General features: G+C 34.2%; 1 pseudogene; it reads left to right on the top strand.

The window, feature by feature from the left end:
• The first annotated feature begins 3938 nt into the window (after positions 1–3938).
• LOC131144549 (small ribosomal subunit protein eS1-like) lies at positions 3939–4919 on the top strand (annotated as a pseudogene).
• The last annotated feature ends 20842 nt before the right edge of the window (positions 4920–25761 follow it).

The following is a 25761-nucleotide window of genomic DNA, read 5'->3' as shown; positions in this document are numbered from 1 at the left end:
TTCTTCATTCCCTTCCCTTTCTCATTCTTGTTTTCTCTCTTCAATTGCCTGCAATATTTCTTGATGTGTCCCTTTTTCCCCCAATGATGACACTCAACATTTGCAAACTTGTTGGACTTGCTTCTGCTGTTATCTCTGTTCTTCGGACCTCTGCTCTTACTTCTCCCCCTCTTTTCTGTAACCAAGATCTCTGACTGCGAAGAGGACCCCTGTGTTTTTCTTCTCATCTCTTCATTTAGTAAACAACTCTTGGTCATATCCATTGTGATTACACCTTCTGGAGCGGAGTTAGACAATGAAGTTCTGAGCGTCTCCCACAAGTTCGGTAACGAACCAAGTAACCATAACCCTTGTATCTCATCATCAAACTTAATACCCATTCCAGCCAACTGATTAATAATTCCTAGGAATGTATTCAAGTGATCAGATAATGGAGTCCCATCTTGGTACCTCAAATTCATCATTTGTTTAATCAGAAACAACTTATTATTTCCAGTCTTCATAGCATATAACTGTTCAAGCTTATTCCATAAAGAACGTGCATTTGTTTCTCCACTAATATGGTTCAAAACATTATCATCTACCCATTGCCTGATATACCCACACACCTGTTGATGTAACAAAGTCCATTCCACATTAGACATTTTTTCTAGTTTTTCAGCACTAAATACCCGTAGGTAATAATCTTTTACATAAAGAAGATCCTCCATTTTTCCTTTTCATATGTGATAATTTAAACCATTGAGATTAATCATTCTACTAGTATTTGCTTCCATAACTCAAACTGCCAACCTGATAATCTAGAAATCGGGCTCTGATACCACTTTGTGGGAGAAATATCAATAAACAACCACAGCGGAATAATTCTTCTCCCTATATGCAAGTAAACATAGTGTATCTATACTTTTATATGTGCTAGAAATAATAAGAGAAATAATCAATCACACCAAGCCACAGGAACACAAGCAGTTTTTTACGTGAAAAACTTCCTCGGTGTGAGGAAGAAAAATCACGGGACCTAGTCCAGTTAAAATCTCCACTATCAATCAAATAATGGGTACACAAAGTCTTTACTAATCGTAATTAGAGGATACAAAAATCTCTCATCAAGATATCTACAATCTTGACAAATACATAGAGAATTAGAGAGAATATACTAAATTCGCGGTTACTGTTCACAGGCAAAAACCCCAACTCCTGAGCTCCAAATCCGATCTTTACCGTTCAGATTATAGATCCTTGAGTCATGAACCTCTCCTCCAATTTTCAGCTCGATCAAATCACAGAAAAAGCGGGATCGGAGATTTGATGAAATCTGGGCAGCATGAGAAAAAACCACGTTTTTCTCTCTTTCTTTTGAGAAGTGACGGCTCCTCTCTTCTCTCCTCTCTTTTTATAACTTCCTTTAGGTTTTCCACACTAAAAGTGCTGGACTTTGGTCTTTTAATAAAGTCTACTTGAGCTTTCCTCCACATGGAAGGAAATAACCCAACAGTTACCACACACTTCATGCACAGACTGACCCATGCACCATTACACACACTGTTCACACACAAAGCCACACACACCTTAACTCTCACGGCCACATACATATTTACACACCCCCACCCATACACACTTTTTTTTCTATACACACACACATACACTCAAACACACATTAAAATACACATTTAAACACACACACACACACACACACACACACACACGGTGATCTTGACCAGACTTTAAACATGTTACCCTCCTTTTGAACTAATTCTTCTTCGAACCGGTTCGGGTCCTTTGAACCGGTATGGAACTGATTTAAAGTTTTTATTTTTATTTAAAATTAAATTCAACAAAAATCATAAAAAAAAAAAAAAAACCCAAAAAAATCATAAAAATTGTAGAGAAATTCTAAAAAAAAACATTTTAAGGTTAGAAAATTGTTTTTGGCACTTGAAAAATCATAAAAATTAGGAAAAAAAACCACAAAATCCAAAAAACATTTAGTTTAGAAATTGCTTTTTTGGACTTAGAAAATTCATAAAAAAATAAGAAAAACCTAAAAATATTTTTGGACTTGATTGTCATGATTTTGCTTTAACCACCCTTTTGTTATTTCAAAATTTGGGAAAATATAAAAAAATCATAAAAATAGAGAAAAATCAGGAAAAACATTTTAAGACTTTAAAATCATTTTTGGCACTCTTTTCATCCCAAATAAATTCCAAAAACTCCTGGACTATTTATTTTTCACACTTAGAAAATTCTATAAAAATTTCAAAAATCCTACGAGTGTATTTTCGTAAACTATTTTCTCGATTCTCCGATCCCGATGATTTAAAAGGGAGGCGTGAGCTCTTTGGAGCATGATATGCCCCGGTTCTGAGGGATACTTATATAGTATTTTATTTTGTGCATTTTCTTCACTTTTTGAAAGGGAGTAAAATAAGAAGACTTATTAGATTTATGTTGAGATAATTTTTGATTAATTAGGTACCATTCGTAAGAACGGGCGCGTAAGAGGTGCTAATACCTTCTTCTCATGTAACCGAACTCATGAAAGCGACTCTGATAGCGCAAACTGATTCTACCCTTAATTGGGTAGTAATCAAGTGTTCTAACCACACTAAAAAGTTAGTAGCGACTCCATCAGACACATTATTTTTCACGAAAATCACATTTTTAAAATCACACATCATTTTTAAGTCATCCCAAGTTCGAGTCCGGGAATGTCGTAACAACTATTTAATATTATTAATAATAATAATATGCATTTTAAATTAAATTTTATTAATTTATTGTAAAGAAAATTTTTGATTGGTATGTAGTTAGAATTTTAAAATTTTAAATATTCAAATTAGCAAAATTAAAATTGAGTTTTGGAGATTAAAGAGAGTCTTTTATCATGCTTTGTCATATACTAGTTGGAAAAATACTTAGATGCAAAAGATTTTTTTAAAAAAAATTTGAATTATGTTATTAAATTACTTATGTATCTATAATAATTAAAATATAACTTGTACCACAATGCGTATTTTAATACGAATAAAGAAAAATATGCAAATTAAAATTTTCCTGTTCGATTATGATATTATTGAGGTTTCCCCATTATCTTCATTTCCTCGCCTATTCTTAGTGCGGTTGGCAAATTCAAGTAACAAATTCAAAAATTTTCTCTCACTATTTTTATTTTTTTAATGACTAGTTGGTTATTTCATTTAAAATTTAAATGGGGTTTGCAAAATTTAAGCAATAATGAGCCAACTTAAATTTAATTTGGTAAAATAATAAATAGAATGAATTTAAAATTCATTTATTGATAGCTTCATTTGAAGTTAAAAAATTTCCTGAAATTGTGCTTTTAAATAAAATATTCTAAATATCTTACCAATTTCAAGAGACAATTAATGTGCCAAGCAATTAATTATTTTATATTTTATTTAATTATTTGTAAATAAAATATTTTTAAAAATTGTCTCATATTTCTTAATTAATAGTTTAGATAATATAAAAAATAAATTAAATGGCACAGCACAACACATCATAATTTGTAGCATCTCGTACTCGTAATTGTCAATTGGGAAGACGGTAAAATAGCAATATGTCATGACCCCAGTTCCCACCTAATGTTGCATTGCGTAGCATTGTTATGCGAGAGAGAGAGAGAGAGAGGAGTGGGCATACGGCTGCCCACTACCTATTTTGTGCGTCGCAAAATTTGATTTTTATTTTTTTGCCTTTTAGAGGTTTGGGCGTGCAAGAAATTGGTAGAATCCCAGGACAGAAATCATGTACACAATAAATAAGGGAGATTATAATTTCCATGGCAGTAATTCCATATAATAGATTTCTAATATGACGAGGCTGCAGAACTCTCCACATTGGCCTTCACCCTCACACTTCTCCCTCCATCGCATATTTCTTTCTTCTGCAAGATTTTGTTCTATTGGGTCTGTAAAAACTAAAATCACTGCAAATGTATCCTTTTCCTGGCACTGTCATCCACTTTCATATTATCTCCTGCTTCCAGCTTCTGAAGCAAAACCCTAGCAATGGCCGTCGGAAAGAACAAGAGGATATCCAAGGGGAAGAAGAAGGCGGCGGATCCGTTCGCTAAGGACTGGTATGATATCAAGGCACCTGCGCCCCTTCAAAACCAGAAATGTCGGCAGAACCCCTTTTACCCGAACTCAGGGAACCAAGATTGCTTCTGAAGGACTCAAGCATGGAGTGTTCGAGATGTGCCTAGCTGATATTAATGACAATGATGAGGATCTGTCCGACAGGAAGATCCGACTGAGAGCGGATGATGTGCAGGGGAGAATGTCCCCACAAACTTCTGGGGTATGGATTTCACCACCGACAAGTTGGGGTCGTTGGTTCGCAAGTGGCAGACTTTGATTGAGGCTCATGTTGATGTGAAGACAACAGATAACTGCAGTCTTAGGATGTTCTGCATCGCACTTACCAAGAAGCGTACAAACCAGGTCAAGCAGACCTGCTATGCCCAATCCAGCCAGATACGTCAGATTCGCCGAAAGATGAGAGAACATATGATAAACCAAGCATCTTCCTGTGACCTCAAGGAGCTGGTGGCAAAGTTCGTTCCTGAATCTATTGGGCGAGAAATTGTTAAGGCAACGGCAAGCATCTATCCTCTACAGAATGTTTTCATTCGTAGAGTCAAGATCCTGAAAGCTCCAAAATTCGATCTTGGAAAGCTGATGGAGGTTTACGGTGACTATTCTGAAGATCTTGGTGTCAAGGTGGAGACGCCAGCTGATGAAACAATGGCAGAGGAAACTGATTTATGAGAATCTGTTTAAAAGTCCAATTATAATATATTGCATGGTCTGTTAATTGTAAATAGATATTTTAAAGCAAAAAATTGTCTTTGACTAGAATTGTTATATTAACTAATTTTTTTTTTAGATTTATAATATTTGTTAATTGTCAATTGCTTGGGTGGAGCATTGGTTGCTAGAACACCTCCATTTTGAGGAGAGAAAAAAATAAATAAATAAAGAATATTGTTGCATTTTCTAATCACAATGTCATTAATGCCCTAGTTGTTTTATAGGTAGTTGATCAATTTATGGCTAAATCCTTTCACTATATTGGGAAAAAAATACGTGTATGTGTGTGTATAAAAGCTGTAATCGTTAGTAATTAAAAAGTGATTGAAAAGAAAAAAGCTAACAATAAATTTATGGTTAATTAGTGATTAGAAAACCCGGCTATGGGAACATGATTTAATAATGATTTTAAGAAAATATGGGTTTTAAATTTAATTTTATTAATTTATTGTGAAGAAAATTTTTGATTGGTAGGTAGTTAGAATTTTAAAATTTTAAATATTCAAATTAAAAAAAATTAAGATTGAGTTTTGGAGATTAAAGAAAGTCTTTTATTGCAATTTGTCATATACTAGTTGGAAAACAACTTCCAAGCAAAAGATTTTTTTTTTTCAAAATTTAAATTATGTTATTAATTGCTTATGTATCTATAATAATTAAAAGATAAACTTATAACATAATGGGTATTTTAAGAAGAACAAACGAAAATATGTAAATTAAAAATTGCCTCATATTTCTTAATTACTAGTGTAGATAATGAAAAAAATAAGTTGAATGGCACAGCACAACACACCATAATTTGTAGCTTCTCATAATTGTGTTAATTGGGAAGATGGTAATACCAATATGTCATCATCCCATTTCCCAACTAATGTTGCTACTTCCATTTGGTTATAAAGCATTGAAAATTTTACTAACCATAGCATTGTACTGCAAATATTTCCCATGCCTAAATTAAGAACTCCTTGGAAGAGAGAGAGAGAGAGAGAGAGAGAGAGAGGTGGGTATAGTGCTGCCGTTTACCTTTTTGTGTGTTGCAAATATGATTTTTATTTTTATTTTTTGCCTTTTAGAGGTTTGGGCATGCAAGAAATTCGTGATATTTAGAATCCCCTAAATCATGTAGACAATAAATAAGGGAGATCACAATTTCCATGGCAGTAATTTCATATAATACTGCAGAACTCTCCCTATAAATACTAGACCACATTGGCCTTCATCCTCACACTTCTCCCTCCATCTCATATTTCTTCCTTCTATAACATTTTGTTTTGTTGTCTCTGTAAAAACTAAAATCACTGTAAATGGATCCTGAACCTGGCATGGTCATCCAATTAGCAGAATTATATATAATTCATAAGATGGGTGACTTGCCAAGAACAGAGATTTCTTTGCAGACTTAATGAATAGTCCTATATTTATAGATGGGAATTTCTTCAAAATTATCGCAAACAGATCATGTTCATAGCAGAGTCATCCACGTGACAGCCTAACAAGTCATGGGATCAGATGGGTGACTTGCCATGAACAAGGATCTCTTTGCACAGATAATTTCTAACTGTATTTTATTCTACGGGATAGCTTGACAATGTCTTCTCAATCATGGTGTTCATTGCACTTCATCCATATATATAATAAACTCTTTAGGATACAATTGAGAAAGAAGCAGCCGGGTAACAATTCATGTGATTTGACAACTCCATAAAATATCCTCATATAGTGAAGTTTTTTGGGGGGCCCTCCTTACAAAGTTTTCGCCTTACCAATGTCAAATTGACAACATTCTGAATAGGAATGATATATGATAAGATTCATTACCACACTCTATTCCCATGATGTCTAGGGTTTTGGTATTTAACTCACATACCTTTTCAACAAATTAACATAATTATGTGTTACGATCCTATACAGTGTGGCGCAATAAACATGAAAATAAAACAATATTGTCTTCTATATACGGCCCACAACTCAACAGATGTTTTTTTTTCTTTATTTTCATTCAATGAATGATTTTTTCTTAATTAAAATCTTTTTTAGATCCCCTTTAAAGCTCAAAACATATTAAGAAAAGGAAAGGAAAATATTAGGAAATTCAGTAATATTTATTTTCTCCTAATTTTTAGTTATATTAAAACAAACTTTGATAATATTTAATAGAAAAGGAAAATGAATTTTCTTTTTATTATCCTTTCATTTCCTTTCCTCTTGTAAAATATTTGATTCAAATAGATCTTTATGATCCTATATGGGGCTTAGAAAAATATTAGGAAAATGAAAGAAAAATATGAAGGAATCCTCATTTTCATGTTTGGTTATCAAGGCAAATGAAAAATAAAATTTAAAAAAAAAAAAAAAACCAAATCTATGAATAAAATTTGATTTCACATCATTAATATTATATTTTTTAAAAATTTTTATTCATATTAAAAAAAAAACTTTCATTTTTAATAGTATTTAATAGAGAAGGAAAATATAATAGAAAAAGTAGAAAGAAAAATATGGAGAAATTTTATTTTCTCTTATATTTTTTTCATCTATTAAACACTTTCAAAAATGAAAACTTATTTTAATATGACTAAAAATTATGAAACATAAATATTGATAAATATATAAAATTGAAATTTTATTAATAAATTTAATATATTTTTTATTTTCTTTTTGGCCTTTTTTGATAATCAAATATAAAAATGTGAAATCTTTGATATTTTCGTTTCTTTTCCAAATATTTTCAGAGCTCAAAGAACAAGAAAAATTGAAAGTCTGATTGTAAAGCAAGCCCGGATTGTATTTTCTCCCAATGTCAACTCAAATGAAAATTTATTGTAATTTAATTATAAATCACAAAATCAAAGTAAATAATAGGTAAAAATATTTTTTTATGTGTTTATTTATTTATCTATATTATACATATATACACACACATAATATTTTTTTTTTGTCACTTTTACTTGATAACTAAACATGAAAAATAATTTTTACAAACCCTTCTGATCCATCCGAGCATCACTTGAAGGATGAAAACCCTTATGTTAATCCAAAGGCGCATTACTAGTAATTCATCGAACAAAGAGTAAGTGAAAAATCAAAATTGGAATCTTGAAATCATCAAAGTCCAACTTCAATCTTATCACTTAAGCTATGGTGGTTAGATTATAGAAAACGCAGAATACACTTTCATTTGATGTAAAGATGTCCTATATATAGGACTTGTACAAGGTATGTTTGTTACGTATTCAAAATTATTTAAATACTAAATCAAAAGTAGAGATCCTAAACTATCAAATACAAACAACTATTCCAGTGATACAACTGAGGAATCTCAGATCGCTGCATACAATCAATATTAGCAAATCTTCAATTATTAGGATTCTCGACAATTTAACAATCGGTGATAGTTTGGTGAAACCATCGATGGTTTAATCACGACAACAATTCTATCTTAATCCGTTAAAGCAACCGTCGACGGTTTGCTAAAAAACTAAGCAATTTCCTTAAAATGCCTGCATCAATGATGACCTAGAGCCAACATATGTAACTCGCAAACCTAAGTTATCGCCAATGAGGACCTTATCCGTGCCATCATACTCTAAGTGAACAGAGAGATTGGCAAGATCAGAGGTGATGTCGTGAGAAGCAACAAAATCCACAAGCCACTTTTTGTTGGTGGACACATTGGTAGCGGCACAATTTACAAATTTTACTTTTGAAGCTGAGTAACAAGTTTTGGTTAAGTGCCTTACTTTCTCACTTAGTTGACAAATGATATGTGTCTTTCCAGATTGCTCTCTGCGATTATTGCAACCAGAGTTGGGGCGACACTAACCATAGGCGCCCTGGTTGGAACGTTGGTTGCAGTTGAAAGTGGAGACAAGAGTGCCGCGCTGACTGGGGTTCGCAGTGGCAACCAAGACAACATTGGATGTGTCAACATGTCGTATGTAACTTTTATGACCAATCAGCATATCATGAAACTCCTCAAACATGAGAGAAATCTTACGTTCCTGAATAGGCATTACAATCTCATGAAATTCAAGGCCACGATCGTTAAGGACATACAGAGCAATGTCATCCGCTGAGACAAGAGAGTCAATCACAGTAAGTTCATCAACTAAAACGATGATGACATGGAAACACTCTAAGACCGAGTGGGACTCTCACTGAATGAGAGTCAACTCCTCCTTAAGTTGCATCACGAATGTGTGAACGATTGGCGTACAATCATTGCAACTTAGACCGAGCATCATGAGCAGTAGTTGAAGCGGCAATATATGAGTGGCATAACCGATTCAGAGACAAATACAACATTGGCGTGAAGGATCAACTTATCTTGCCAAAGCCAACGCCATAAAGCTGGATTGGAGACACCTACAGAAAATGAACCGATAGAGGAGGTACTAGTAGAAAGTGTAGTAACCCGAAAAAAAAATTAAAAATACATAAATGTATATTAGTAACTAATTAATTAAATAATATTGAATTGGTTTAATTAAATACATACATATATATATTTATATATAATGTTAATATTAAATAATAAAGCATATGATTGTTTTAATACCATTAGGTGGGTTGGATTTCAATTTGAAATCCAATTGCTTTGCAATTGGAAATTTGAACCCCTCCTAGCATACGCCTCTCTGTCTTTCAAGCCTCTCTTAGATTTTTCCTTTCTTTTCTCTTTCTCTTTCCTCACCTCCTCTCTCTCTCTCTCTCTCTCTCTCTCTCTCCTTATTTTCTCAGCAAATGTTGACTTTGGTGCGATCCCAAAAGGGGGGTGAATTGGAGATTTATAAATTTCTCCCCTATGTTCAACTAATCCAGCAACAGTATTACACAACCGAAGGTCTTTCTAAAATAGACTCAATCCCCCAAGAAATTATGTATGCAAATATTTAAAGCAATTAAAACATACACAGTAGATCAAGCATAACATACATGTGCAGAATTGAAAGTGCGGAAATTAAACAGAGAACTGATACAAAATATGTTATTGGGGCTCGGTCAATACTACCTACGTCCCTGCCTTGGCTCACAAGTACAAGGATTCCACTACGGCTCACTTAACAGGTGGAGTGGCACCTAGTACAACCAAGTCAAATTAAAGGAAGACTGACCTCAATCTTTACAATCAATCCTTCCGGACTGGATTAATGTCCCCTCAGGCCATGCCTAGAATACAACTAATTCAAAAATACAAAGTGTGTACAAAATGAATGCTTCTCTAATAAGCAGATTTGTACCAGTATAATCAACACACTACAATATGATAGGATATGATAAGTTCAATGTAGTTTCAATGTCTTCTCTCAAAATAATGCTCATATATCAATCAGAATGTGAGAGTGTATATGTTAGGATCTTTGTGTCAAGATAGTAATATCAATCACAAGATGCAGCGACAAAGATCTTCAGCACAAAAGCAAATATCTCAAATATATTTTTCTCAAAAATAATCACAAGAGATATTTAAAATCGATTTGTAAAAATTATTACACAAAAAAAAAAAATACAATACAAGCTCTTGAGTATTGCAATGATAATGTAAAACTCACAAGCTCTAAGGAGTTTTCCCAAGGAAGACTTATTGACAAAGCCTCCAATAAAAACTCTAAGCTTACTCTCAAGTAAAAAAAAATCTCAATCAAACAGAGCAGATGAGAGTATAAGCCTTATAAGATCATCACAAGAGCACTCTTACTAAATGATTTTTGCAATGGGAATGAGTAAGAATGGAAGTAGAGAACTTGAATATGAGAAATAGGGTTTTTGAATTTCAAAGAAAATTTGCTAATGATATTTGCTAATTAGGTGCTAATCCATCCAAATGAGGGGGTATATATAGACACCCCAAAAATTATAACCGTTTGGGACCTATTCGGTATGTTTGAGAAAGTTTAAATAGGGTTAATGAAAATTAATCACGTTTTAACCTCAGTAAAATTTGAGCAGCCTGAAAGGTTCGGTCAACCATTTTGAAGATTCGGTCGACCAGGTTACTAAGTTCGGTTGACCAGGGTATTTTTGAACTGAGGTGTTGATCGACTAGTCATGAGGTGATTTTGGAACCTCCGAGGTTTGGACGACCGGGCTAAGTTCGGTTGACCGAAGTTGAATGTTTGGTCAAATGGGCCATTTTACAAATAGGAATTCGATCGACCAGGTCATTGGGATTTCCCACGTGCCAGTTTGGTCGACCAAGGCATTGACACTCATTTTAAGGACAGTTGACCAACTGGTCAAATCATTGACACTGGGGAGGTTTGATTGACCGAAGTGCTCTGTGTGTTAGGATTCAATCGACTGAATACACTAACTTTATGCATTCAAGTCCAAATTTCTATTTAAAGTCACCTCTATTCACATAATTATAACTTCTAAGTTGTAGGGGACTTTTCATGTGATATTTTGGTGACCTAAAGTAAATCTATGGCTTAAGTATTAAGTCCAAAATATCCAACGTCGATCGATCGGGTAATCCTAACAGTTCTGTGGTTCCCTATGGTCAAACTATAGTCGTTGAGCTTATCTATCCTATCATGCATGCAATGCATTAATTATTACAGACCATAATTAATATTACATATCCTGAATAATATGAAATATAAATTACAAAATAAACACTTTGAGTCTTCAATTTCTTTCAAGTCCATGTGCGTGCACCATATGAAACTTCCAATTGATCTTACACACAAACTCATCAACCATTAAATATCAGAGTATTTGTCATAATCAAAATGGGATATGAACAACAAATATTCGGCCGTTTGGAAAATGGAAAATACCACTGGGTTCCATTCTCCACCACCAACATTCCTACCGGAGTGGATTTTTCGTAGAAGCATCATAGGCTCCACTCTTGGGGTAAGGTAAACTCACTTCCTCTCCTTAATTTCTCTCAAATCTTCAGCCTAACTGATGATCCGAAACCATCACATGGTTCTAGGAGTGTTTCTCTACAAGTCTAACTGAGTAGATTTTTAAATTGGACTTTCCAAGCACCACTCCAATGCTAGGGTAAGATTTAGAAAATTAAGCAAATTGGTTATTCTTCAGAGTTTAATTGTTTATTTGGAAATTATATATCTAGGAAATTTTTAAATAGTATTTTATTTGAGGTTGATTTGATTGAAAGGGCTATTAAATCAGGGTTCGAGTGAGTGCCGCAGGCATCGTTTTGGGGTCCCTACTGACAAAGTTTAGGAAGCCAGGTAAAGGGAAAAGATAAAGCTAGTAGTTTTTATGAATTTACCGGTTTAAATGGAAAATATATGTGTCTATAAATGTATATGATTATCAGGTGAGTTTTAAAAGAAAAGCCAACCGTTTGAACTGTGGTTTTTTTAGCCTAGGGCTATAGTTATTATTTGTGAAATGGAATGATGAAAGTAATGAATTTTCTGGAAGTTGTGGAGATAACTTTATGTGTATTTTCTGTAAAATGGATGATGAATATGGGTTGGCTTACTATTTTAATGAGATATAATTATGCATACTATTTGAAATGTGTGGCACAAGTAAAATGAAAATACTAAGTTGAGTTGTGAAATATGTGTGTGTGTGTGTGTGTGTGTGTGTGTGTGTGTGTGTGTGTGTGACATGTTGGAAATACTGAAATGTATTGGGATTATACTACATGTGTATTGTTTAATCAGAGCAAGATTTGAATGTTAAATTGCAATGTATGATTTGAGAATTCTAGTGGACAATAGTAAGGCACAGTACAGTTGCGTGTGATTTTTGGCAGAGATTAGTGCACCCACACATCTCGTGAAGAGTGTGGAGACGGGATCGTCGATTGTGTTGTGTAGGGCAGAGTTTCCCCTAGAGTCTAGACCAGTGTGGGAAAGTCAATCTGACTTACAGACTAAAGAGGTTGTTTTCTTATTTAACTCTGGTGGGCCGACTAGGGTTAAGTCTAGCCTTCAGACCGCACAACCCGTCATGGGGGGAAGCATGACACTGATTATTCATCCGGTAATGAGTTCTAAATGCATAATTGTTTAATTTAACCAGTGAATAATATGAAAACAGAACATGTGAATGCAGACGTGAATACAGAGTAGCATGAAATTAGAGTAATGTGAAATGTAAATGTGAAATGTGGATGATATGAAATGTGGAAGTGTGAAATCAGAGTAGCACAAAATCAGAGTAATGTGAAATGTGAGAGTGAACTATGTGATGTGAAATATTGAGAAGATGAAAAATGAATAATATAGAGATAACAGATACAGAGTCAAGTAAATATGTATTATATATTGTAGTATTATATGTATTTGGGGTAAAGTATACTCTCCGTCCGAGCGCTTGCTGAGAAAGGCGAGTGCCTAGATTAGTATTTGATGTAGCCATTTCGGGTTGCATAACGTATCAAAGTAGAGGGAACTTCTGCCTATAAACTTTTGTGTGAATGTATGTGTATACGAGATAAACTATACACCTAAGGGCTTACTGAGTAAGCTAAGTGCCCTGATATGCTTCAGTTGTAGCTATAAGTTGCATAAGGTATCAAAGCAGAGGGACGTTACTTGTATGGGCGGGTAATCACCCCAATCCTTGGAAACTCTCGTTGGTAAAATATTCTGCATGTGTGTGAGTAGGGATAGAGAATTTTTTTATAACTATCATAAATTTTATAAATGATGATTATAATTGTACACAAATTTCATGATAGTCACATACTTGTGTTAATATATTCCAATTTACTGAGATATGCCCTCCCCGTTATATACAATTCATCTTTTTCAGGACCTCTATGTGATCGAGCTTAGCGAGCGGGGTTGGGTTTGTTGGCATAGTATTTTTTTGAGAGAGTACAGATTTTGGTTGTATTTTGGTTTATGTTTTTAGTCTTTTTTAGGTATATATATGAATACTGGATGTTGAGAAATACTGTTTTGGGATGTTTATATAGTACCCTGATATTTTATTACGGATGTTTATTTATTTTTCCGCTGCGTGATTGAGGTTATAATATCAGATACAGGTGATTGGATCACATCACACCCCAGGCCCCACTTGGCAGGTTTGGGGCATGATAGAGTGGTATCAGAGCTTTATGTTGTTGGGTTTTTTAGACTCTAGGATGGATTAATACCAGAGTATAGGATCGAGTTAGGATGAGGATAGGAATGGGTAGATTAAGATACTGTTAGAAATTTTGAGTTGTTTATCGTAGCTTGGAGGCAGAAATCCCTTAACGGACTTATGTGATTTTCTAATTCAGTCGCGAGTTTCAGAAAACCACGGTAAATCCATCAACGATGATGTTTCAGAGTATTGACCCCGGTTTTTGATGTTTATTGATTTTTTAGCTTAATATTTGTATCCCAACTAGTGTGGGCATTGCCCATGGCGTGGGAGCAGGTAATAAATTTATATTATGAGATAAGCAATAGTTATTTTTGGTTTTAGATTAATGTAGTTATTTGTAGTTATAAAGTATATTAGAATATGTGGTATGGGGTGTTTTGTTAATAATAGGATCTAAATAGAATTATCGGTTCACGAATTTCAAGGACGAAATTCTTTTAAGGAGGGAAGAATGTAGTAACCCGGAAAAAAAATTAGAAAAATTTAGTAACTAATTAATTAAATACTATTGATATGGTTTAATTAAATACATATACATATATATATATATATATATATATATATATATATGCCTATAAACTCCTGTATAGTAACTAGGAAAAAAAATTAGAAAATTTAAGTAACTAATTAATTAAATACTATTGAATTGATTTAATTAAATACATACATACATACATACATACATACATACATATATATATATATACATACATATATATATATATATATATATATATATATATATATATATATATATATATACGCCTGTAAACTCTTGTACTACAGGCGTGCTAGTGAGTTTCAATTCATTTTCTGACATCTCCTTCACAAAAGCCACAAACCCCTGACAACCACTTAACAATAGCCTTCTTTCCTGACTATCTGAAACTAGCTGAGGCGGGGATTGCACTCGCGACCCTACAAACTTGAATTCTGCTCTTCTTGGAGGTTTGAATATCACTTCTCGTGCATCGCAATTTATGCTGGAAAAATTAGCTGCTAACCAATCCATATCAAATATTACATCGAATCCATGCATATCCAACACTACTAAATCAGCAGACAAGATTTTCCCTTGAATATCAACTAACCAACCCTGGAGCACTCTACTACACCTCACTGCTGACCCAATCGGTGTAGATACCAATAACTTAGTATTCAACAACTGTGTTTTTGCCTCACATAGTCTAGTGCACCTCGAAGACACAAACGAGTGTGTTGCTCGTAAATCAAATAACGCAATAATTTTAAAAGAAAGCATACTAATCATACATGTCACCACATCACCCGCTGCCTCAGCATCACCCAGCGTCAAAGCAAACACTCTAGTTGGAGCCGTATTCCTCTGTTGACCCCCACATCGTGCCTGATAACCTCCCCGGTATGGTCTAGGAGCGAGAGCTGCATCTGGTGGTGTAGGGTAGTTTCGCACCATATGCCCCTGTCTACTGCATCGATAGCAGACAGCTCCACCTACTCGGAACTCTCCCTAATGTCTCCTCCCACAAGTCTGACAGACAGGAGGACCTTGCATTGCCTGCACCTCGCGTCCTCCAATCTCCCACCTCCGTCCTCTACCATGGTTTCCTCTCCTCCACTGACCCTGTCTACGACCTTGCTGATAGCCCGAAGATGCAGATCTCTTCCTCTGTCCCTACTCTTTTGCATCCAAACGCTCACCAACCTTTGCCAAGACTGCTTTATCTACTAACTCGGCAAAATCCTGGATCCGTAGCACTGCCACCTGCTTAAATATGCTTCACCTCAAGCCTCTTTCAAACTGTCTTGCCTTTTTCACTTCATTCGACACGATATACGGAGCGAAGTGAGAGAGTTTAATAAAACGCGTTGCATACTGCTAGACTGATAAATGTCCCTGCTTTAGACTTAGGAACTTTTCCACTTTAACCTCCCTAACAGTAGTTGGAAAATATCTATCGAAGAACAATTCTTTAAACTGATCCTAAGTCATGGCTATCGGCGTAGTTCTCTACTGCTCCAAAAGTCTCACAGCAGCCCACCACCTCTCGGCCTCTCTTGTCAGTTTATAGGTGGCGAAGAGAACCCTCTGTTCTTCAATATAATGCAACATGGCCAAGAGTTTCTCGGTCTCCTGCATCCAGTTCTCAGCGGCTGCAGGATTGACTCCTCTTGAGAATGTCGGAGGATTCATCTTTGTAAATTTCTCTATAGTGTACCCATGGCCTGCCGATGGACCACTTTGCTCCCTGGAACTCCTAGCGATCTCAGCCATAACCTGCTGAGCCACGCTACATAATACTGCGCTAGAGCCCGTCTCACCTGCACCTGAGGACCCTGCCCCATCACTACCACTCGCATGGGCACTACCTCCTCCTGGATCCATCTTGAAAAACAAAAAACACGACTCAGAAATCCTATCCTTATAATTTGCACACTAAACCTAGCCTCTCATCTCAACATTCTCAACTTATTCCTAACCCCAGTCCTACATTCTAGGAACATAACCCGACAATAATTTACTATGGTTTTCCTGAAATCGTCACCTTAGAAAAAGCACAGAAACCACCACAGAAATCCTGCTTCTAGACTGTAGAACAAAACCTTAAATCATTTTCCTATACTCTGGTATCGTTTCCGCTGCACTCTAAAGTCTACAGAATCTAGCAACCTAGGCTCTGATAACAAACTGTAACAACCTACTTATTTTCCATATATATTTTTTTTCTATGATAATATAAAAACCAATATAACCATCCAGCAGATCATGATCAACCTGAACCCGTGAGTACTAGGGATATAATAGAAATTAGCACGAAAGCCTAAGCAGCAGGAAACATAAGATCATAAATAGTTCATAAAGCCATTTACGCAACACCAACCATAGCAATACCAGAGTTACTACATCCATTCTAAATATACATACAACCCAAAAGAGCCCTAGGGTCATTTCCCACAAAATCATTTGAACCTACCGAAACACTTACTCTTTAGAAAGGGCAGACCAGCTGTGTTTATCTTGACGAAGTTTTATCCGCTCTCCTATCAAGGGCTCCTATAAAATTCATATAATTCTGGGTGAGACGCCTCTCAGTAAGGGAAATAAACTAACACTAGTGTGTGGCAACATGAATGTTTCTATGTTATACATATGATCATATACATAAACATATCTAGTGTAACTGTAGGTATCATTTCTAGGAAAAACATATATATAATCATAGCATAGTATAACATATAGGATTTCTTTAAGCATAATCCATCTCTAATAATAATAATACGAAAAAAACATTGCTAGGTTAGCTGGCCATTGTCATGTATTACCCCCACATGACTGGGTTGTGTGGCCCGAAGGTGGGACCTAACAACTGTTGGCTGACCACTACCAAGTCAAAAGTACGGTCTGTAAGTCCAATGGGTCTACTAGACCTGGTCCGTACACCAGGGGCATTCACACTTCTTATAAACCACATTGACAATCCGTACTCATACTATCCCATACGACAGCATTAACACAAATATCATGATGAACATGAACACATAACATCAGTACCGTGCAAGTACTAGCCTAGATTGAGTCAACCAGTTTCTGATAACAAGTAGCATATAGTCAAACTTGTGATACATGGATATTTCATACTAATAATTGTCAAGTTAATCATCACATCATTTTGCATATTTATACATCAAGAAAATCATCAGCCTGTAAGCTGACATTTCATATTTTAACATAGCTCAGCCTGTACGCCGGAAAAACATATCCATAGCTCGGCTTGTACGTCGGAAAAATATATCCATAGCAATATCATGTTTCCAAAAAACAGTAATTCATTGTAAATTCTACTCATTCCACACAAAAATGGGTTTTACGTGTATTTAGAACATATTGTCATTTTCAACAGTATTTCCCAACATAATGCTTATATATATATACATATATTTCCTTAAAATCAAATGCTATAAAATTATACTTATATTTTCATAAAACAACTAGTTTAGTTTATCCCCTTACTTGATTCCTGAAAAACTCCTAAGATAAATAGTCCTGCACTTGCAGGGTTTCTCGTTCAACCCCCTGAAAATGATATTTCTCAGAACTAAACTTCAATATTTTTATGTGTACTACGTATTCTACAACTGTAGGGAAGGCCAAATACTGAATAAAAGTCTTACCTTGAATTTGGGATGGATTCCGAACTAGCCTCACCAACGATCCACTCCAGTAGATTTGCAAAGAACTTCCCCAGGAGTGTCGTGATGGCTTCAGATCGGCCCGAAATCTTAGAGGGAAGGAGGGAGAACCAAAAGGAGAGAGAGAGAGAGAGAGAGAGAGAGAGAGAGAGAGAGAGAGAGAATTTCTACGGCCAAAATGAGCTAAAAAATCGTGCTTAGGGCTACTTAAACTATGGCCTTCGTTGACGAGCCATGTCATCTCGTCGATGAGGTCACGAAGATAATTCGTCGACGAACTCACTCCTCATTGACGAAATTCAGAATCGTCCAAACCCACTCTCGGTATCTTCTCATTAACGAAGCACACCCTCGTCGACGAGCCCAAAATGCCACGTAATATTTAAATGCTATTATTTTTCGGGTCATTACATCATAACTTTTGTCGATGCATTTTAGACCCTCGAATAGCCCTCTCGGTAATTCCTTGTCGACGAGACATGTGTCCTCATCAACAATCTCAATAAGCCGTTTCGTCAACGAAGACCTACTGTGACTCCCTTTAAAATTTCCTTTTCTCCCTCTTTTATTATTTAAATAGTATAATTCTTCAGATCCCTACAAATACACTATATTTTTAGTTTGTATGATAAATTAGATTTTCCACCATTCATATTATTCAAAAATACTGTATCATATACCCTAAGTCTGTAAAATCCCTGTTGAACAGTTAGTTTTCGAAATAACCTTTGAACTTATATATATATATATATATATATATATATATATATATATATACATATAGCAGTTTAATCGGTTCAAATTTAATAAAAAATCTTAACTTAACTTAATCCCCTTACTTGATTCATAAAAAGCCTGATAAAAATCTTAAACCACGGCTGCGGCGTTTAGAACTCCAAACCTTAAAATCCTATTATCACTAGTTCAATCAACTCAACCCCTGTATATTTATCATTTAATACCTTACCTAAACTCACATATTCCAAATACTCAAATAAACCCTAAAATATCTTACTTATCCTGATTTTGGAGTGGTGTTCCAAAACCTCAAATCAACGATTTGCTCTGATTAAGTTGTAGAGAATCTTCATTAGCTCTCTGTGGTGGTTCCTGATTGTCAAATCGAGCTGAAATGGGTCCAAAGTCAAAGAGAGAGAGTAAGAAGGCCGTAGGTAGAAAGAGAGAGAGAGAGACGTGAGGAGAGAGAAATTTGCGTTGAAAATGAGGAAAAACCTATTTATAGGCAGGGGTTCGTCGATGAGACACGTGGGTTTGTCGACGAGCCCAAGAAGAACGTTCGTCGACGAAACCATGAGTTCATGAGTTCATCGACGAATCCTAGAAATATCTGAAACCTGTCTCGGTACCTCTTCGTCGACGAGACACGTGTCTTCATCGATGGGTCAAAGAAGGGCGTTCGTGACGTATACATGCCCCTTTTAAAATTCTTTTTCCTTCTTTCTTTTCCCTTTTTTCCTTTATTATTTTCCAAAATAAATTTTTGAAATCTCTACACCAGTCTTTTTTATAAACCCAATTTGCTCTTGATGTTAGTTTGCCTTCTTTTGTGATTGCAAGCGCCTGGGTGAATATACACATATTATAGAAATCAGTACATATTTGTACAGTGAATGGCATTGGTTAAAAAACAAGTGAAGAGCTTTGGGATTGTCCTCTGTTTTGGTCCTCGTTTTTCTATGAAATGATTTATTTATTTACCAACAAACAAATCTCGAAGTACTAGAGAAAAATTTTCATCAGGGTTCGAACATAACTCCATGTACTGGTGAACAGGGGATTTTGCCAGTCCCCTGCCCATTAACCATTTCAACCTCATTTTATTATCCATACACCCAAAAAAAAAACAAAAAATGAAAAACTAATCCTTTTATGCTTTCCCATTTAGAAATGTATTTTCTTTGAAAAATATTCAAAGCTTTATTTTATTTTATTTTTATTTTGCAAGTATTTCCACGCCATTTTTTTAAAGCATTTTCCCACATTCAACTCCCTTATGAACACTACTTTTGTGATGACTTTTGGATCCATTAACATATGCCAATTAGAATTTATGGTCACAATAACCTTTTTTTTAGACTATTATGAAAAATGTACGCACTAATCAATTATCACACAAAAATAAAATAAAAAATAAAACATTACCTTAAATATGCATTACAATACTCTTTTTATTTTATTTTATTTTAATTTTTTATAGAACTAGACAAGAATTCTCTCTCTACGTGCCTAAGGTCAAAATCACTGTCAGACCTCACTTATCATTTTGGGTTGCCTCGAACCACATGATGTAGTTAGATTTGACAGAAAGAGACCAAAAGAGCTTAGAATGATAGGGGTTTACCTCGATTTGCATGCTTAAAGTCAAAATTGCTGTCAGACCCCATTGAAATGTTTCAAACCGTTCCAAACTACCAAAGACCATAAAAATGGTGAAAACAAAGTAGAAAAGGGAAAAATATAAGGGAAAATGTAGGAAAAGTTAAGAAGACCCACCGAACTCCGCCTTGGGCTTTTTAGTCCAAATATGCCCCGCGTGCTTAGTGGATTGACACCTGGACAAAGTCTGGTGTGACGGCCCCCCCCCCCCCCCAGCCCAAAAAATATTGGGGACCTGTTTGAAGTGTGAATGCTTAGGCAAAGACCTTAGACTGTTCTCTAGTGCTTTTTTTAAATATAAAAATACGCTAAAAATGCCTCAAATTGAAATAAAAATAAAGCAAAACGTTCTAAATTTTGCTATACAATGACCGGGTAAAATGGGGTGTCTACATCTCACAATAGATTAGTTGTGGGTTGTCATTACCAATGTTATAAGGCAAAGTTTGTGCTAGTTGAATATAAAGAATACTTGAATGAACATGCAATTTTATGATTGTATCGAAATTCAATACTTGTTGGGGGTAGAGTGACAATTCAACACATCAATAAATGAATCGAAACTGCAGAGAATTTAGTAGAAAACAACTGTGTAAGATTTGTAATATTAAGATCATAATTGAAGGTTTTACCCAACCTAAATTAAGGGTAGGATACCAAATATGAAAGATCAAATAGAACAATTTCATCTTAGGTTTACATTTCTATTTTTTTTTTCGGCTAATTTAATAAAAATAGTTAAGTATGATTTAAGTCGCTGCTAATTGTCTATAAAAGTACAAAAGAAGATCTAAAAAATTTTATTACTATATAAAATTCAAAATGTATAAAATATGAAATAATTGTAAATTTACATTTACAAACATATAAGTATACAAATATGTATGTGTAAAGACCCGAAAATTTAAAAGGATTAAAATAATTAGAAAAAAAATTTAAATAAAATAACAAATAAATAAATAAAAGGAATGACGTGGGAAAAGAAAAAAAAATAAAATTAAAATTAAAGAAATTAAATTAAATTAAGATAAATTAAATAATTAAATAACTAGTTGTTAAATTAAATATTATTGTATTGGATTTAAAAATAATAATAATTAAAATAAGATATATATATATATATATATATATATATATATATATATAAAAGTAAGTTAATATATATGTAAAGTTAAGAATTGACAGAAAAGAAAAGAAGAGAAGAAAGAAAGAAGAAAGAAGAAAGAAGAAAGAAGAAGGAAGAAGAAGAAAGAGGAAAGAGAAGAGTTAGAGCTACACGGGGGGCGCCCCCCCCCCCCCCCCCCTCTGAAAATATTTCCTACGAGTGCGCCAGCCACCTTCATCTTCATCTCTATTCTTCTTTCAATTACTTGGCAAGTTTGCGACGGATTGGGAAATGGAAGGTGCTGTTGGAATCCTAGTTCCGCTGCCGACATTTCTGCTGGAGCAGATTTTTCATGGAAACGGTTTAGGCACTACTCCTGGAGAAAGGTAATTTTTCCTTATTTTCTCAATTTCGTTGTTAATATGTGGTTAAATCGATGAACGGACACCACCATGGAGTCCTAGTCGTCGTTATCGTCATTTTGACTGTAGGTAATTTATCAATTGGGATTTTCTAAACCCTACTTCAAAGCGAGAGTGGGATTTGAGAATTTGGTTAAATTTAAGAAGATAATTATTTATTGGGTATTTAAAGGCCTAGGAAGTATTAAATTAATATTTTATTCAGAAATGATTTATTGGAATTAGGAATTTAATTTCAGGGTCCGAGTGAGCGCCGCAGATATTTTTCGGAGTCCCCATTGGCATAGTTCAAGAAACCAGGTAAGGGGAAAAATATATATTAAATCAGAATTTTTATGAATTTAATGAAAAAATAAATTGTGTTATATATACGTATATATGTTTCGATATAGGTAAAATGTCAACTGTTTAAATTATATTTTTTTCGAGTTCAGGATTGTTTAATTAGATATGTATGTGTGAAAATGAACTGATGAAAGTGAAAAAATATTTTCAGAATATTTATGTAAGACATGAAAGGTATTTTTAATGTATAAACATTAAATATTGGTTGACTTATTTTACAGGTAGTGTATGAATTTTACTGTTAAATTGTGTAGCATGAGAATCCGTGCAAATATATGTTAAATGTATGAGATGCAAGCTAAGTGAGTAAAACCATGAAAATAAAATATGATATGAACAATGTTGCCTGTGTATGTTAATGCAATCATGTAAATAGCTAAAAAATGCTGGGTAAACAGCTGAAAGATGCTGGGTAAAACAACTAAAAGTGGCTGGGTAAATGTGTCACAGCTGGAAGTGGCTGGATAAATGTGTCACAGCTGAAAGTGGCTAGGTAAATGTGTCACAGCTGAAAGTGACTGGGTAAATGTAAAACAGCTGAAAGATGCTGGATAAAACAGCTGAAAGATGCTGGATAAAACAGCTGAAAGATGTTGGGTATGAAATGAAATGAAATGAAAAGGGAAATGAATGAAATAGAAATGAAATGTAAAATGTGAACAATGTAAAATGAGAAAGAGTCACTTAAAGTGAAATACAATGCAATGTTAAGCCATGAACATGAAGAGATGTGTATAATTAAATAATGATAGAAAAAATGATATATTATAATATTAAAAGTATGCATATACATAGAACATGTTACGATTGGGCAAGGCGTACCTTTCTCCTGAGGGCTTGCTGAGTAAGGCGAGTGCACTAGTAGCTACAGATGTGGCAGTAGCTGCATAACGTACTAGGGTAGAGGGAACCTACTTGTATGGGCGGGTAGATTTCCCTATCCTTATGGCCTTTATCGATAAGCTATTGTTGAACAGTGTGAGTACGAGATTAAATTATCATTTGAGGGCTTACTGAGTAAGGTGAGTGTCCTGGTATATTTTAATTGCAACCTTTGGGTTACCTAAGTATCAGAGTAGAGGGGTGCTACTTTTATGAACGGGTAATCACCCCTATCCTCGAAAAATTTCGTGGGTTAAACATTCACATGTGTTTGATTAGGATCAGGAAATGATTTCGGAAATTATGTTAAGGATTTTCAAATGTTAAATATTATGTTATATATAAACTCATGTTGTCACACACTGTTTTAATATATGATTTCTTCCCTTACTGAAATGTGTTTCACCCGAATATAAATGTATTTCTTTTTCAGGACATCCTCGAGGTTGAGCTTAGGGAGCTCGAAAGTATTTAGCATTTTGAGGAACTTAAATAGAAAGGGTATATTTTTATAATACTTTGGGGAATGTAAATATTTAAGTTTTATGACTTTATGTTTTAAGGCTATTGAGTAAGGAATGTTTGTGAAATTACTGAATTGTTTTGGGAGTTATGTAGATTTATGGAAATGCAGGTGATGAATGATTTAATATGGATTATAATTAGAATTAGTAAACTCTAGTATGATGTTATATGGAGATTATGATTATGTTTTCCGCTAGGTATATTATGGAATATGATTTATGAGGATATGATCAGGTATAACGCGGTGGACCCGGGATTAAGGGTTCGGGGCGTTACATTTTTGGTATCAGAGTAATGTCCAGCCGGAAGTGTGATTAATTTCACATCGCCTGAATATGGAAATGTTAGAGTATTAGATTAGAACTAATTTATACCAGAGCATAGGAAACAATTAGGATAAGGATGTTAGATGGATGAGTTAGGTTAGGTGTTGAGAAGTAGGTATGGTGTAGGGAAGTATAGGATTTTGTCTTATAACTTGGAGGCGGAAATCCCTTGGCGGACTTCTGTGATTTTTTGATTCATTCGAAAGTTTCTGAAAACCACGGTGAATCCATCGACGGTGATGTTTCTTAGCCGTGAGACTGGTCCTTATATGGATAACTTGGATGTGTATTCAATTTAAAGAGTATAATTGTATTGTTGAGATTATGGTGTGGGATATAGTGAATCGTAGAATTATGGAATGAAAGACCGGTTAACAAATTTCGAGGACGAAATTTCTTAAGGAGGGGAGAATGTAAAGACTTGAAAATTTAAAAGGATTAAAATAATTAGAAAAAAAAATATAAATAAAATAACAGATAAATAAATATAAGGAATGACGTGGGAAAAGGAAAAAAAATTAAATTAAGATAAAATTAAAATTAAAGAAATTAAATTAAATTAAGATAAATTAAATAATTAAATAACTAGTTGTTAAATTAAATATTATTGTATTGGATTTAAAAATAATAATAATTATAATAAGATATATATATATATATATATATATATATATATATATATATATATATATGTAAAGTTAAGAATATGACATAAGAGATAAGAAGAGAAGAAAGAAAGAAGAAAGAAGAAGGAAGAAGTAAGAAGAAAGAGGAAAAAGAAGAGTCAGAGTTGCTCCCCCCTCTGAAAAAATCTCCTGCGAGCGCGCCAGCCACTTTCATCTTCGTCTCTCTTCTTCTCTTAATTACTCAGCAAGTTTGCGACGGATCGGGAAACGGAAGGTGCTGTTAGAATCCTAATTCCGCTGCCGACATTTCTATTAAAGCAGATTTTTTATGGGAACGGTTTAGGCACTACTCTTGGGGAAAGGTATTTTTTCCCATTTTCTCAATTTCGTTGTTAATATGTGGTTAAATCGATGAACGAATACCACCACATGGTCCTAGTCGTCATCACCGTCATTTTGACGTAGGTAATTTGTCAATTGGAATTTTCTAAACCCTCCAAAGCAAGAGTGGGATTTGAGAATTTGGCTAAATTTAAGGAGATAATTATTTATTGGGTATTTAAAGGCTTAGGAAGTATTAAATTAATATTTTATTTAGGAATAATTTATTGGAATTAGGAATTTAATTTCAGGGTCTGGGTGAAGGCCGTAGGTATTTTTCGGAGTCCCTGTTGGCGTAGTTCAAGAAACCAAGTAAGGGGAAAAATATATATTAAATCAGAATTTTTATGAATTTAATGAAAAAATAAATTGTGTTATATGTACATGTATATGTTTCAGTATGGGTAAAATGTCAACTGTTTTAAATTATATTTTTTTCGAGTTCAGGACAGTTTAATTAGATATATATGTATGAAAATGAACTGATGAAAGTGGAAAAATATTTTCAGAATATTTATGTAAGACATGAAAGGTATTTTTAATATATAAACATTAAATATTGGTTGACTTATTTTACAGGTAGTGTATGAATTTTACTGTTAAATTGTGTGGCATGAGAATCTGTGCAAATATATGTTAAATGTATAAGAT

This window comes from Malania oleifera, chromosome 12 (genome assembly GCF_029873635.1).
Source record: "Malania oleifera isolate guangnan ecotype guangnan chromosome 12, ASM2987363v1, whole genome shotgun sequence".
Taxonomy (NCBI): domain Eukaryota; kingdom Viridiplantae; phylum Streptophyta; class Magnoliopsida; order Santalales; family Ximeniaceae; genus Malania; species Malania oleifera.
The sequence above is the reverse complement of the archived record's forward strand: the minus strand, read 5'-3'. Positions and strand labels throughout refer to the sequence as shown.